Source organism: Pelmatolapia mariae, linkage group LG4 (assembly GCF_036321145.2).
Source record: "Pelmatolapia mariae isolate MD_Pm_ZW linkage group LG4, Pm_UMD_F_2, whole genome shotgun sequence".
NCBI classification, from domain to species: domain Eukaryota; kingdom Metazoa; phylum Chordata; class Actinopteri; order Cichliformes; family Cichlidae; genus Pelmatolapia; species Pelmatolapia mariae.
In genome coordinates this window covers 18128146-18144856 of record NC_086230.1, presented here as the reverse complement: position 1 = coordinate 18144856, position 16711 = coordinate 18128146, and the positions used below count along the sequence as shown (strand labels likewise).

The following is a 16711-nucleotide window of genomic DNA, read 5'->3' as shown; positions in this document are numbered from 1 at the left end:
TGAAATGGTGTTTCCTTGCTTGGACTGAAAACCTGAAAGACTTAGATGCCGGTGCCACGTTATACAATTAAAACTGCATTCATCAAAACATCAGATAAGACCAAACAACAAGACACTAAGTGATGTAAATAAAAAGTTTACAAGTTCAATAAATTAATGTATTGTGGCATATGTATTTGTAAAAGTTTCACTTTTGGGTTTAGAATATTTCAATGAGTCGCACAAATGTATTTACAATTCTTGTGGCACACAGTTTACTGCAAATCACACCAAATCAACACCTGAAAAAACAGGTCCCTGTTGTGGTTGTGATACCTGCTACAAGCAGTGTTTAATGTTAGGATGGGGAAGTGTTTTCAGAACAAGTGCATAAACCCCACTTTGCGTGGATCCCTGATCTTATTTCCAGCAAAGGTTTCGTGGCCTAAACACACTTGGGAAATGTTTATTCAGCTTTTTTACTTTGACAGAAAAGTATTTTTATTTATTAGCTGCATGAACTAAAACATCCAGTTAGAACTATAATGTTGCACCTCCTCTGGATTTTAAAATAGCCTGAATTGAGGTATAGACTTTCCATCAATGAAATGACAAAGGTGTCCAAATCTGAGTGCAGTCCTGTGTGTTTCCTCTGTGCCTTTACATCACATGTAGCCTCATCTCATGTGTTTTAGAGAAATGTGCTTGTTATCTTCAGTCGTTTTGTGTCACAGGAACAGCAGTAAATGAAAGTTGTAACATCTGCTTGACTCCTGCAGATACTGAGCATCACTTTCATCCAAACATCCACAGTCAACAATGGTTTCTCTTTAGGATTCTGTGAACTTGTTTTCTCCTCTTTAGCTCTTCATTTATTACAGCTCTGTAACAAAATTGGCTCCTTTTTCTGTCTGTTTTTCATGTGCATTTTCTATTTTCAATCCACATTGCTGCTTTCTTGACTTCTTTCTAGCCGCATGTATCCCAAAAACTCAAGTTTTAGAGTAACAAACATCTTGTGAAACATCCTGTGTTAGATTTTCTTGTTGAAGGAATCATTAATTTAACCAATAGCACTTTTGCTGGCTCATTCTTACTTTCATTTAGGTTCAACAGCTTGTTAAAGTCTACAAATACTTTTGCAGGTATTTAATTGTAGACCTGCAAATTAATTTTTTTTTCTCTACTTGGTCTGAGAAATAATTCCAAACAATTTGTGTGTAATCTATACACACACATCCTGCTGTCAGGCCTGCTTCAAAGCTTCCTTTCTAACCTTCTTTACTAAAAGATACTTTGGTAAGTAGATGTGGGAATCACCTGACACCACACACACTGCAACATCACAATACAATATTATTGCAACAGCATACAAACAAACTAACATTTTGTTAGCATTTAATTGTGACAGTTTTGGGTCATTTTGACCCAGCATCTTCTGTTTCTTGTGTTTTTGTATTATTCTGTATTATGGTTTAGGTTCTGATTCCTTAGTTGTGCTGTTCTGATCATTATTATTATTATCCTCGTGTTTAGTTCAGTGTCTAGTCTGTGCCTGCCGTGTTTCCTGTGTTACTTTGAACGTCTGTGTCTCATGTCAGTGTGTCTAGTTTTGCTTCCCTTGTCTCATTAAGTCTGATTTCTCCCAGCTGTGTCTCCCTCCTGTCTCCCATTCCCTGATTACGCCAGTGCGATTTAAGCCCTGTGTTTTCCATGCCCTGTGTTGCATCGTACTTCTTCGTGCTGTGTTTCGTCCTCCCGTGGTCCTTAGGCTTAGTCTAGCTCTCAGTCTGGTTTATTTCTCTCTCGTGTCTCATAGTTTCTGGTTGTCGTGTTGAGATTTTGGTTTGTTTTTTGAAGTTTGCTTTTGATGACAAGTTTTTCCAGCTGCTGTTTTTGTTCATCTCTCTGTGTTCTGCAAGTCCTGCATTTGGGTCTAAGCTCCTGCCTGCCACACATCACACATCATGACATTAATAACAAATAAACAGAATCAAATTTCTCAGGAAAAAAGATGAATTTCTATAGCAGATAATTAAATAACAGATAAGCTGCAAATCTTATTAAAACATGTTTAAAAGGCAGAAATTCATGTCCTCCTCCACATAGCCGAAACCATCCAGCAGGCTGTAGTGGAGTCCTCGCTGGGCTTTATGTTTCACACTTCTGATCTACAGTGACTGTAAAACTTTACATTTGGAGATGTTTCATGAGAAATGTTCTATAACTTAGAGTTAGATGAGGTTTAATCCTGGAACATTATTTTGACAGTTTCAGTTGCTGTGCTTTGTGATACCCTGTCTCTGGACCCTTTGAAGATTTTTTCTTAAAAGGTAATCAAACAGCAAATACCTGGAAAACAAACTCATCCTCCCTTATGGTGTCACGCTACAGTATTAAAGATAGACTAATATACCAAAAGAGAGAACTGTTTTAGTCCTTAATAAAAATAGCATTAATATCCCATTTTCACGTGCTTTTTTTCCGCATGCTTTTAATAACGCTCTATGGCGTCTCTCACTACTAAAGTATTGACTTCTGACTCACTGGTCTAATGTAGACATTCATTTAAATACTTCTATGCCAACATTTGCATTGTTTTCATTTTGTCTTATATATTTTTTATTGATTTTGTTTTATACATTTTAAAACGTGATGATCGAAGAAACATTGATTCATTGTGGGCATCACAGGTTATTTTATATTTCGTTCACAGGGAAAGTGTAGTGTATGACTAATATTTAACCAAAAAGATGGTGAGTGCGTAAGATTCTGCCATTATGTTAAGCTATATAGTTTATGTCTTGCATATTTCCACAACCATATCCATAATCACATACTGTGTATGCTACCGTTGTATATAGTGTATTATCTTACTTATTTTTTATTTGTTTGTATTTTATTTGTTGTTGGTTTTTTTGTATTTTCCTTCTTTTTTTTTTTTCTTTTTTTTTCTTTTTTTTTTTTTTTTTTTAACCTGTCCCGTTTGGTTCTTTTTGCCATCAGAATTATTGTCTAAAGGCGAAGAAAGATGCCCAACGGATTTACTTTACCAAATGGACCATCCCAGCCTTGCCGTAATGGTCCATTTGATTCAACTTTTTATTGTTTATTTTATTTTCACTTGCTGAATACGGGACAGACTTGACTGGAGGAGAGAATGTGGAGAAAGAAAGAGGGAAAGAAAAAAACCTGAGAAGAGGGACGGGGAAAAAGGGCAAAAAACAAAAACCAACAGAATAAGCAGACAAAAAATACATATATCGATCACCTGGATCACCTGTTGAGAAAGAAAAAAGAAAGCAAGCAGAAGAAAACGAGAGTAATAAACAAGATCACAATGATATATGAGAATATGACAGTAAATACTAAATATTAAACATTATTGTGCAGCACGTGAGATCGACAGCGCACAGTGTGCTTTGAGGTAGGAGCCAAAAAGGGTGTAATTTGTGTGTGTGATCACCCGTGTGTACACCTGTGAGCATGAACGCGCTTGTTTTTAAAAGGTTCCTTCATGTAATGATCTGCTAGAGGGTGTGGGGGGCCACTGCCCCGACCTCCAGGGCATGAAGCAGGTATGGAGGAGATCAAGACTCCAGACATCCAGAGGCCCCCAGAACACAAGAGACCAAGGAAGACCAACAGAGGGGCAGCCGCGCCACTATCCCAGAAAGAGCTGAGGAGAGTCCCAGTATTGTATTTTCCTTCTGATATCTGTACCTGAGCTAAGGTAACACAAAAATTTCCCCATTGTGGGATCAGTAAAGTCTTATCTTATCTTAAACATCTTAGTTTGATAAATGTTGACATTAAAAAAAGGATCTTTACCTACACTGCATGCCGAGGTTTCTAGAAAAACAAGTACAGAAAAACGAAATAAACAGCGAGGATAGTGATGCTGTATCGTTGCCATTTCTGTGATACTCTCTGTGACAGCACCTCCTCCTGGTAGGATTGCAGCAGTGGAAGCAGCTCCACGAGCTTTAAAATATCCTGGGTAAATATGTGCAGCCTCATGTTTTTAGTACAAACATTCAAATCTAAACGGAAGTTACATTTGAATTAGTTTCACATAATGAAACTAAAAGTTTGAGTTGTAACACAATCACATCTTTCTACATATGAATGATCTCAAAGTTTTTATATGATGATGGTAACTATAGAACACCTTTAAACAATGAAAACCTGAATTACCAAACAAATCATACAAGGAAACACTGTCATTAAAAACATGTGTTTACTCTTTGAAATTCATTCATCAGCTACTACATGAGAGACAACTGCATCTCTCACCCTGCAGGCAGGCAGACACGTCCATGTTCAAACTTTGGACCTAAACCTGCTCATAAAAAGATGAACAATTGCGCTTTAATAAACTCCTTCAAATATCTGGATTATCAACCTTCATCTTCATCTTATCAACTAGCAGAGGTGTTTGCTCTGGTTTCATTTACCAGGAAAAGCAAAACTTAAAGGGAGTTACGGCTGTCCTTAAACAGCAGCAGCAGACTTACACAGGTCATTTTACTCATTTTTTCTTATTTTCACTCACATGATTTTACCCTCGTCTCTAATGCAGCATTTATTCTACATTTAAAGACACAATGAAGTGGGTTTAACATGGAGGGAATTACACTGCACTTAGTCCGCCTTCTCTTAAATTACAAGCATACTCATCGACGTGAAAAATTATCTGTAAGTCTGCACTATTACAGTTTTAAACAATTAAAGTCAATTTAAAGTCATTAGTTTAACTTTCTGACACATGGAGCTCACCTCTCCATGTATCATGAAACCAGAGCCACACCTGACAACATAAATAAATAAAATTCAGGGTTAACAGAGGTTTAATGGATAAGTGGGGAAAAGATAAAAGAATGAACGAAAAAACATTGACATGTAGTTGTTGCAGTTTGCTAATGGCTGTAAAATATGCCTCACTTCTTTGTTAAAGAATTATTTCATTTTCTTTATGTTACGTCCCCAGGCTAGTCTAGGGGGTTTGAAGGGACTAACATAGAGGTAAATAGTGAAGTAGGAGCCAAGATGGTAATTTTAAAAGGTTTATTTCATGCTAGCATTGAAATTCTGGTTCAGACTGAGGGTTAACTTCAGGGAGAGCCAAGGCCAACATAACAAACAAAACATCCCTGATATGAAAATAAAAGAAACCTAACTCCAAAGAAAACAAAATATACAACCTATAACCATAACCTACCTAACAACACATAAACAGGAGACAACAGGGTGTCAAAACAAAAGGCAGCTCTCCCCTACACGCAGTCTGAACATGAAAACACAAAAGGCACATACAAGTCAAGAGGCATGCAAGCCTGCACGGGTATGGCAATCAAAATGGCCAGAGGGCCCAGAAACACAGCTCCACAAGCCTTAAGTAGTGCTTTGCTGATTGACAAATAGCTGGATTCTGTGAGCAGCATCCAATCAGGACAGAGGAGGTGGAGCCTAGACAAAACATAAGGAGTTAGTTGAAAGAAGAAAACCAACATCCTCCTGGGGGATGTAACACTTTGTTTAATTAATCCTCTGTAAACTGATTGTTGAGCGATCCTTCCCTGTTATTTATTTGAAGCTGACAGGAGGCTTCAGTCAACAAATCAAGTTACAGATACAAGTTATTAGTGTGATTTTCTCTCTTTATGTCATAGAGTTAAAGCTGTCTTAATCATGGATATTCTATTAATCACAATGTGCAGTCATTGCATAATCATTTCACTTGGTCAAAAAACATGTAATGAATGTCAGAATATATATATATATATATATATATATATATATATATATATATATATATATATATATATATATATATATATATATATATATATACACATATATATACATATATATATATATACATACATATATATATATATATACACATATATATATATACACATATATATATATACATATATATATATATATATATATATATATATATATATATATACATACATATACACATATACATACATATACACATATATATATATACATATATATATATGTGTATATGTATGTATATGTGTATATGTATGTATATATATATATATATATATATATATATATACACATATATATATACACATATATATATATACACATATATATATATATACACATATATATATATACACATATATATATATATATATATATATATATATATACATATACATATATATATATATATATATATATATATATATATATATATATATATATATATATATATATACATATATATACATATATACACACACACATATAATAATAATGATGAGCTGCTGTGTGGCTCTCCTCCTGACCTTCACCTCTGTGTCAGCTGTAAGACGAGTGCTCAACTCAATCACTGATCTGAGGTCAGTAGGCTTTGGCCAGTCTGTGCCTGAGCAGAGCCTCTGGTTGCTCCATTGACATTGACATAAACGGTGGCATAAGTCTGACCTTTGACCCAAATAGTTTTGATTATGACTCACATCATTATGGAAACTATGAACAGCTGTTAGACCCACTGCCGTGGGGATATCAGTACTACAGTCTTGGTAATATCCATCAAGAAGGATCGTTGCAACTTCCACATCATGTCATCCAATCAGAGCACGAGTACAGCAACAGGACTCGGATTATAATCAGAGTCAGGCAGAATGTGGGACAGCGAACTTCACAGATAATAGACCGAGTCTATATCACACAGCATTTTGAGACCTCAAGGACAGAGTATGATCCACAACGTACATATGAGGTCACTACTAACCTCTTAAGAGCCTTGAGAACGTTTTCCTTGGACCGTAATAACATCAACTTACTGTCTCTAAGAGTAATCCAGGAGAACTATTCCTCTCATGAACACAACAACAGACATCAGCATGCTGTGCTCCATAGCTCACAGAGCCGTCAAAATGATGCTTTTGTCTTCCCGGAACGGTACAGCTCTAATTTGCATTTCACATCTCAAGACAACAACACCTGTGTTTATTGTTTCTGTGCTGTGCTTGTTTTTTCTGTCATTTTTGGTCTTCAATATCTGTCATACTCATTTAAATATTAATTTATCTAAACTCAGTGTCAATACACAGATTAAATTGAGCTTTTCTGTTACAACGTATTGGCAATTATTGCAAAACCCTTGAGTAAACTGTGTTACATCGTTCACCTTCTTCTTCATGTCCTGTCAGGTTTTTTTCTCCCTAAGTCACTTAACCCCTGCAGTCTTTTTCCTGGTATTTTCCCTGCATCACTGAAAACTTCAGTTATGAAGCTCCTTGTGAAAAAAAGATCAATCTGTATATTTTTACAAAACAGTATAGAAAAACAAAGAAGAAAAACAACAAAAGAAACAAAAAAGAAAAACAAAGTACAACCACTTATACCTAGAACTACTGGGATATACTAGTTTTAGGTATAAGTTGTAAAAAGTAGTAAAAAAATTGTCAGTGATCAACACATCATCACCAGGAGCTGAATAAGTTGTCAGCATATTACACTGAAATGGTGTTTGCTTGCTAGTCTGGACACTTTATGATTTAATGATTTTCAGAGCCTTTTCTCCTCTCCTACCTGGCATGGTGAAGATTTAAAGGTGCTATGATCCGAATGAGTGTCTGGTGTTTTTCAGCTTGGTCCCTGTTTTCCTGTGTCCATCCGTGAAGGTTCCACATCTGCATCTTCCACCTGTAATCCATCAACGGCAATCAGCAGGATGACATTTAAGACCAACTCAGCCTTCCGTTCATCACCAGTTCATCAGCTACCTCACGGTGGTAACAGGCCTTCATGTCTCATGAATTATCTGCTGGTCATTCCATGTACACCAGCAGCCCTGCTGTGATAATACAGGGCCCTGTGTAAAATACACACATACACCTTTAACTAACCATCCTCTCTGTGATTGATTTGAGGAGGCGTATCTTATTTTTGTGAGATATGTCAAAATGCTCCCAAACTGCTGATATTTTTTGCCTTTTTGGTGGCTCCATGATGTGCTTATCATGTAGTTGCAAACTCATGATGATCATCACCATTGAACAAACAGCTCTTTATTACAGCCCCGATCAGTTTAAGACCACTTGAAAAATGGTAAACCAAAAAAAAGAATTTTGCATCGTTGGATCTTAACAAGGTTCCAAGTAGACCTTCAACATGCAACAAGAACAAATGGAAGTGAGCATGCAATTTATTGAAAACAGCGGTAAAACTGAAACAGGCTATTTTTATTATGGTATAACACATTTTCACACACAGTTCCACAAAAACAATTGTCTAAAAAGGTGGCATTTTTTGTCAAAAAAGTAAAAGTTTTTGGCGTCAAATGACAACAGCACACCATTATGACTTATTATTCCATCATTTTAATCTCAAACATCATATTCATCTTCCTACTCAATCACCATATATTTATGATCATATTTTTGGGGGCATATGATTATTGATTATTACCGAGTTATGAAATATCAGAATTTATGATATTCATAAAATACCATTAACTTTTATTACTTCCTTTATTACTTCCTCAGTTATAAATCATGTGACTGTTTAACTGGTAGGCGATGCAGAGATGATCACTGAAAAGGTCGGCACAAAGGACCCATTGAACGATCATGCAGTGTAAAACCACGAAACAAATTGAATTAAAAAACACTTCTTGTGAGGCATTTCAACTCTCTAACGAGAGGATACCTAAGTTTCAATTTCTTGCTTAGTTTCTATTACTGCAGTTTCGTTTTTTAGTAGTGCCTAATCCCATCTATGTGTACAGTCAAAATAGACACGCCCAGGATCACAAAAGCGAGAGTAGCTAAAGCAGTTGTTTCTGCAGCACAAACCCACAGCTGCATTAGGTCCAGGAAGCGGGGTGTTAAACTCTGCTGATCAGATTAGGTAAGTACATCTGTAATGTTAGCATATATGCGTATTCACTATCGGTGGGTTAAAAAATTATTTCCTGATTCAAAATGATTTTAGTTTTAATAATGCGATCGCGATTCATTAAATCCTTTAAATATAAATGTATTTTGCCAGAAACGCTAGAATCTCAGGTTAAAGGTCAGAAAACAGCTAAAACAGCAAACTTAATGAAAGATTAAAGAGCAGGTAAACGGATTCCGCAAAAAGATGTCAACAAAAAGCGCGGACCATCCCGTTCACCCAACGGCACGTACGCGGACATGCCGTTGGGTGCTGAACGCCGACATCTCACAGACTGGAAAATAACTTTCTGTCCACCATTTTTGTGACTAACAGACTGTTGTTGCAATTTGGTAATGTATAGATAAAACTGAATTGAAACTTCTGCTTACTAAGTGGTCCTCTCATGGGCAGTGTGCAATCACACAAAAGAACAACTTAAATTTCACCATAATTGTTACTGGAGAAAAGGCAGTTTGGAAATTTAAATGACGATAAAATTGTATAAAATAAATAATTTTTAAAATTTCACAGTGTGAAAAAAAATATTACAACATACTAATAAATGTTTTATGAAAATCTGACATACTTTCAAAGTATAGTATATGTTCTTTGATGAACACATTACAAGTGTTTACAAAACAGTTTTAGAGAATGGTTTGAAACATTCTCTCTCTCACACACACACACACAGCTCTTTATTACAGCCCCAGTCAAAAGTTTAAGACCACTTGAAAAATGGCAAAAAAAAAACAAACAAAAACAATATATTATGCATCGTTGAATCTTAACAAGGTTCCAAGTAAACCTTTAACATGCAGCAAGAAGAAATGGGAGCGAGCATGCAATTTATTGAAAACAACACTTAAAGTGAAACAGATTGTTTTTATTATGGTTTAACACATTTTCACACACACCCACACACACAGGTTCCCAAAAACAGTTGTCTAAAAAGGTGGCATTTTTTGTCAAAAAAGTAAACTTTTGGTCTAAAAAGTAAACTTTTTGGCTTGAAATGACAACAGCATACCATTATGACTTATTATTCCATCATTTTAATCTCAAACATCATATTCACCATCCTATTCCATCACCATGTATTTATGATCATATTTTTGGGCCATATAATTATTGATTACAGTGGTCCCTCACTATAATGCGGTTCACCTTTCGCGGCTTCGCTGTTTCACTGATTTTTTTGTGCAAATATTATTTTTTGGGGGGGGGGGGGGGGGGGGGGTGTTTGTTTTTTTTAACAACGCATTGTGTTCTGCGTCGTGATCGGCTGTAGACCATTGTCAGTTAATCTCTGTGCCGTGTCTCCTGTCCAGTACATAATGCGTTCAGCTTGTCAAATTTACACGAATCTTCAATCGGTGTGACTCTGAAGTGCTGCACTGTATGTTTGTAAGTTTTCTCCCAACAAACACAACAATGTCGACGAAACGTTTTGCAACATCAAAGGCACCTGCGGTAGCACCCAAAAGGCAGAGGAAGATGCTACCATCGCACAAAAAGTTGCACTTCTTGACATGCTAAAGGAAGGTAGAAGTTACCGTATTTTTCAGATTATAAGGCGCATTAAGCGAAACAAAAGAATCAGATAAGTCAGACTTTACTCAACTCATTCTTTTTGCTTGCTCCACTTCCGTACCATTGATTCATTAATGTTGAATTCTCTGGCAAATTTTAACAATAACCTGCAACACACCCAGTGAGCTTGATTTGAAGTGGGTTTAATAAACACATTGCAGTGTGGAGAGAGCATCCCAGTGAAACACCAGGACCATCTCTGAATTGTGGCCACCGCCTTTACATCTTATATACAGAGACACAGACAAAGAACATTCCACAAACTCTTGCATGTTGGCCCCTCTCGGGGGGGGGGGGGGGGGGAGACTATACCTCCTCCCTCACAGAGAGAATTATGGCCTTGTTTTCTACTTGGCCGTCACCTAAGGATTTACATCCCTGATAAGCCGAAGGAGTCTCACTATCTGTTTAACGTCTCCCATTACAATGGCCTCACTGTGTTAACTTCCCACATGCATGTAAACTAGTGACAGGAGTGCTCTTACTATAGTAAAGTGAGAAAGTGATATTACTATAACTAATGTGATATCATTAAAAATGTGATTAATACACGAGAAAAGAAATCTGCCACCACACCGTGTTCTGGACCTGAAAACAGGGTTTGATCTTTGGTTTCATTCTATAATACTGGACTTATTTTTCTACAAGGTTTGAAGTTTGAGAGTGTTTAAACAAGAGAGAAATGTGTGCAAATGTTCATGTCTGTCTGAGAAAAGTGTGTAGCGAGGGGTTTTACAGCCTTAAAACATCTATAATAATTGTAAAAAATAAAGTTGGCTACTTCGCGAATTTCACCTATCGCGGGTTATTTTTAGAACGTAAGTCCCACGACAAACGAGGGACCACTGAATTACCAAGTTATGAAATATAATAATTTATGATATTCATGAAAATGCCATTTACTTTTATTACTTCCTTTATTACTTCCTTTATTATTTCCTGAGTCATAAATCATGTGACAGGGAGTCATAAATAACGGGTTTGACACAAAGTACCTCCTAGTGCAGTACCTTTACAACTACTCTTTCAAGAATTTCTGAGATAAAAGGAAGGTTGGAGACTGGCCTATAATTAGTTAAGTCGAGTGGGTAGACTGGGTCAATGGTTTAAACTGCTGCTTGAAGGCTTGTGGTACATAGCTGATTGAAAAAACTTAAAGAGAGAACCTTTAACTCTTTAACTGTTCACGAACACATTCTCAGGGTAGGCGATGCAGAGATGATCACTGAAAAAGTCTCTTGACTTTGCATAACCATTTATGCTGTACTTACTCAGAATGGTGCAAAAGACCCATTGAACGGTCATGCAGTATAAAACCACGAAACAAATTGAATGAAAACACTTCTTGTCAAGCATTTCAACTCTCTAACAAGAGAATACTTGAGTTTCAATTTCTTGCTTAGTTTCTATTACTGCACTTCCATTTGTAGTCCTATCTATGCATGCAGTCAAAAAAGACACACCCAGGATCACAAACACAGGAGTGGCTAAAGCAGTGCTTTGTGCAGCACAAACCCACAACTCCACAAAGCTCAAAAAACTATTTCAACATCCGCCAAACAGCTTAAACAGCAAACTTAATTAAAGAGTAAAGAGCAGGTAAACGGTTCAAAGATCAAAACTACACTTCACATTTGAAAAACAACGTCATTAATTCCCTCTTACTTTTGCTATTTTCCTTCCACCATGATAAAATCACACTTCCTGCTCAGCTCTTTCTCTCTCTCAGTGTACTTCAAGAACAGTTTCCCATCAAAAACCTCAATTTTTTGCATTATTCACTTGCTTATTAAGCACCAGTCTACCATTGTTTACAGCACTGTTGGCAGCTGTTTGTTTTTTTCCCCAAAATGACCTATGAAAAAAAGCCTAATTTCTGTTGTTCAATACGGAAGAAATGTAAACTTTTGCAAATTATGCCATATTGCAAAACGCTTAGCTGTGTCTCTAATAAAACCTCTGTAACTTTGCTCTGCTTCACTTCAGCAGTATCAGGTAATGTTCATATGTTCATTCATGGTTTTCTTCAGTTTTTGAGCTACTGCTGAATAATCATAAGCTCTAAATCCATTACTGGAGAAAGCGACTTTTTGAACTTAACCTGTATAATATCATTTGATGCATGAACACAGAAACTGATCATTTATGAGGAAACATGCTCGGGTGGATGGGTGGGTCTGGCAGACCAGTATATATTCAAGTAAATCATTAACACGTTGAACCAAATAACAGTGTTCAGAAATTCAGACTACAGACATCATTTATTCTTTTAGCACTGTTTAAACTGGATTGTTTAAATGAATTATCTCATCTAAGTACTTACTTGAAAATCATTGCATCGGATACAAGACCATGTGTACTGAAGGAAAAATAATTGCATTCATATGAAGGAAATTAATTTATTTCAGTACAGTAACAGACACCATTTGCTATTTATCCTTTATGCTTGTCTGAGACCATTAAAAACCTCACGACAACTACATAATCTAGCAAACAGTTTCATTTATGGTCAATAAAACTGAAGACCTACACCAATCAGGTATCGCATTATGACAACCCGCCTAATATTCTGTTGGTCCCCCTTTTGCTTCCAAAACACCCCTGACCTATAGAGGCATGGACTCCAGTAGACCCCTCAAGGTGTGCTGTGGTATCTGGGACCAAGATATTAACAACAGATTCTTTAAGTCCTGCAAGTTTAAGGTTGGGGCTTTATTGATTGTACTTGTTTGTTCAACATATCCCACAGATACTCTATGGGAATTTTGGAAGCCAAGCCAACATAACAAACTCATTGCTGTGCTCCTCGAACCATTCCTGAACCATTTCTGTGGCAGAGCACATTATACTGCTGAAAGAGGCAACAGCCATGAGAAAACTCCTGTTCCTATGAAAGAGTGAACATGGTCTACAAAAATGCTTAGGTAGGTGTATATTGGTGCCAGGTGTTCCCCAGGTAAGTGACATGCCCACCCATACACGTGGTGTAAAAGAAAATGTGATTTATTAGACCAGGTCATCTTCTTCCATTGATCCATGGTTAGTTCTGATGCTTACATGCACATTGTTGGTACTTTCTCTGTGGTGAACAGGAGTCAGTATGGGCACCCTGACAGGTCTGTGGCTATGTAGCTTCATATGCAACAAACTGAAGCACTGTGTATTCTGACATCTTTCTATCAGAAATAGCATGAACTTTTTTTTAGCAATCTTACCTACAGTAGTTTGTCTATTCGTCTTGCCAAATGGACCAGCCTTCACTGCCAACATGTACTGGTGAGCCTTGGCCACCCATTACCCTGACCCGTTATGCCTGATCTGTGTATATCATCAAAACTGAATTTTGAATAAATGTAATTTTCAAACATTTTATTTTCAAAACTGAGAGCATGCTGACTTTATCGCCGACAGAAATACTGAAAGAGGGATGATCAACTATACTGGTGTTCTATAGTCTTGTGAATGTGGTAAGTGTAATCTTCTACTGCACCTGTCCAATTCAAATTATTAGAAAATACAACGTAGTAAATATTAAACTTAATGTTTTTGCTATTCATAGAAACAATCAAAAATGGAAAGCAGCTGCTCAGAAATTGGTGAGTATGAAATGTATATCACAAGACCAGGTTAGAAATAAAGGCCTGATATAGGTAGAAAAGTATAGTTAAATTCCTTCTAACAGTTATGTTCCAATCTGTAACCAAAGAATAACAAGAAATATTTTGTTCATTTCATATTTGGGAAATTCTTATACATATATATATATAGATATAGATATAGATAGATAGATATAGATATAGATATACAATACAATACAATACAACTTTTTTTATTTGTATAGCACATTTAAAACCAGAGGTAGCCAAAGTGCTTCACATAATCCAATAAAACAGTAGTAAAGTACAAAGGCAGATAAGCTAGCAGGTGGGAGGCATTGATTAACCATGCATACAAGTATACAAGTAAGCAGGTAAGCAAGCAAGACTTAACAATAAAAACAATAAAACAATATAAGAAAAAGAGAGGAAAGGGGAGGGCAAGAAAGTACACTTAAAAGGCATGCTCTAGGAGGCCGGGAAGGCTAAGCTAAAAAGGTAGGTTTTCAATCGAGACAAAATTCAATCGAGAATTTTGGTCATCAGATTGTTAGATTGTTGTCTTAAAGAAGACAAACAAGAATGAGTCCAATAATCTCCACTTAAACACTTGACTTCTGAAACGCTCCTACTGTATCGTGATGCTGTGCAAAAGATAGAACAAAACAGTGTTAAAGGCACAGTTTCACATTCTCAGGGTAGGCGATCCAGAGTAGAGCGCTGCTTCCTAAATGTGCCGCATTGCATCTGGTAGATTTGTAATCACTGTTTTGAGTGTGTGCGATCAATTCAGGCAGTCACATTAAAAATTAAATGCTGGCAGTCAGTACGTGAAATTGGTCGCAAAGAGGCATGTGATTCTACACTTCCTTTCAATTCCTTTAATTACTAGCAAGCTGGCGCGGTCATTCATAGTTTGCATGAAAGATTGTTTGCAAACAGTCGCAAACTTCTTGCTGAACAGCAGTAAAACTGTGAAAATGTAAGCAGAGAATATTATCTTGAAAGTAAAAGCTGTGCTCTGAACCGCTCACGGGTGGTGGTATGTAGTTCAAGTAGAGAGCAAACAGAGAAAAACACCCAGGTGCAATTACACATCTGATATGGGTTTCAAGATTAGTCATATCAGCAGAGTGCCATGTTCCACTCTGAATATAGAATAGGTGAGTGTTGAAAAAGACTGTTCCTTTTCTGGCTTTAGTCTCACAATAGCATGGAGAAATTTCTCCGGCACCTCGTTCAATTTTGGGAAGCATGATATTATTAAGAGCTTGCTTGCTTGTCTGAATACCTAATTATTTACAGACTGCTTTGATGTTGTGGGTCTATCTACATTTTAACATTGTAAAGATTCCTTCAGTGCAGTTTTTTTTAGTGGTTTGCTGGATCTATGATACAAATTAGCATGGCATTTCTTTCTGTTAATAGAATAAGGTAGTTTTGCTAATCAGTGTTGAGTGTAATGCATTCATAAGTAATGTATTACTATCAGATTTTACTATACAGCACAATCTCGCAGTCCATGTCACCTCTACTTGCAGCCCGCATAATGACGTGAAGAAATATTTTTAAAAATTATTCACAAAAATGATTTAATATGAAGGCAATAGGCAGAATGCTACAGACATAACCCTAAAGAACGTAGCCTCATGGGCAGTGCAGTCCGTGCTGCAGGGAGAATGGACTGCCATTTTGTGTCTGTGAGCACGAGGGAGGGAGAAAAAAAGTTGAAAAGTACGAGCTGTCACCAAGTAGAAACGGGAGATGGAAGCATGTAAATATAATAATAACCACTGCAGCCAAGAAGAGTGCCTGTTGAGCCCAGTTGTAAGTAAGCTATTAAGACTCAACTGTACACTGTGTTCGTGTTTTCCTCCGAAACAATAAGTTCAGTTGGAGCAGCCTTTCAACGCCTCTCTCTGTCTCTCACTAGCAAAGTTGACCCAGACAACAAAGTAAAGCTAGTTTTCGGCTACAAGCCCGACACGAACCTGACGTATTAGCCAGAGGTCCCTTTACGGTTTTATGCCTTTAAGGTTCGGAGCCGCGGACCAGTTTTATATATGCGCGGAATAGTTTTCTATGTGAGATCGCTGCAAAAAGTGCAGCCTTACCTAATGTCCACCCTACTGTTACTCATTTTATATTAAGATTTAAAAATCTAGTCCGTATTGGTATGGCGAATAACCTTCAGCAAAAGTAATAAATCGCACAGCAATAGTACATTCAAGTAGTTGTAAAAAGCATGACAATTTATTAAGTAATCCAAAGTATTCAGAATACGTTACTCTCATTGAGTAACGTAACGGTATACGTTACAAAATATATTTTGGGGCATGTATTCTGTAATCTGTAGTGGAATACATTTTAAAAGTAACCTTCCCAACACTGCAGATATAATAGTTAATTGCGTTACAAGGGCTCTTTAGTTATCTGCACAGTGAGCGCACAGAAAGAAAAAAAATTTTTTCCTGTGCACTTGTTACAATCAGCTGATGTTAGTTTGCAAGTAAGTGGGAGGAAAATGTTTGCGTGGTCTACAACCTTTTAGGAGTGGAGATATGAATATTACTCTTATTTTTATTGCACAAATGAAAAAGAGAATAGAG

General features: G+C 36.7%; 1 protein-coding gene across 2 annotated transcripts in view; it reads right to left on the bottom strand.

Moving 5' to 3' along the window:
* Positions 1-5032: 5032 nt before the first annotated feature.
* Positions 5033-16711, bottom strand: part of LOC134626148 (BUB3-interacting and GLEBS motif-containing protein ZNF207-like) — a 28970-nt gene continuing 17291 nt past the window's right edge. For both annotated transcript variants that reach the window (XR_010573649.1, XR_010573651.1), the window contains 2 exons: positions 7567-7680; positions 5033-5448 (listed from right to left, as the gene is read on the bottom strand). The gene's annotated coding sequence lies outside the window, so the exon portion shown is untranslated. The remainder of the gene's footprint in view (positions 5449-7566; positions 7681-16711) is intronic.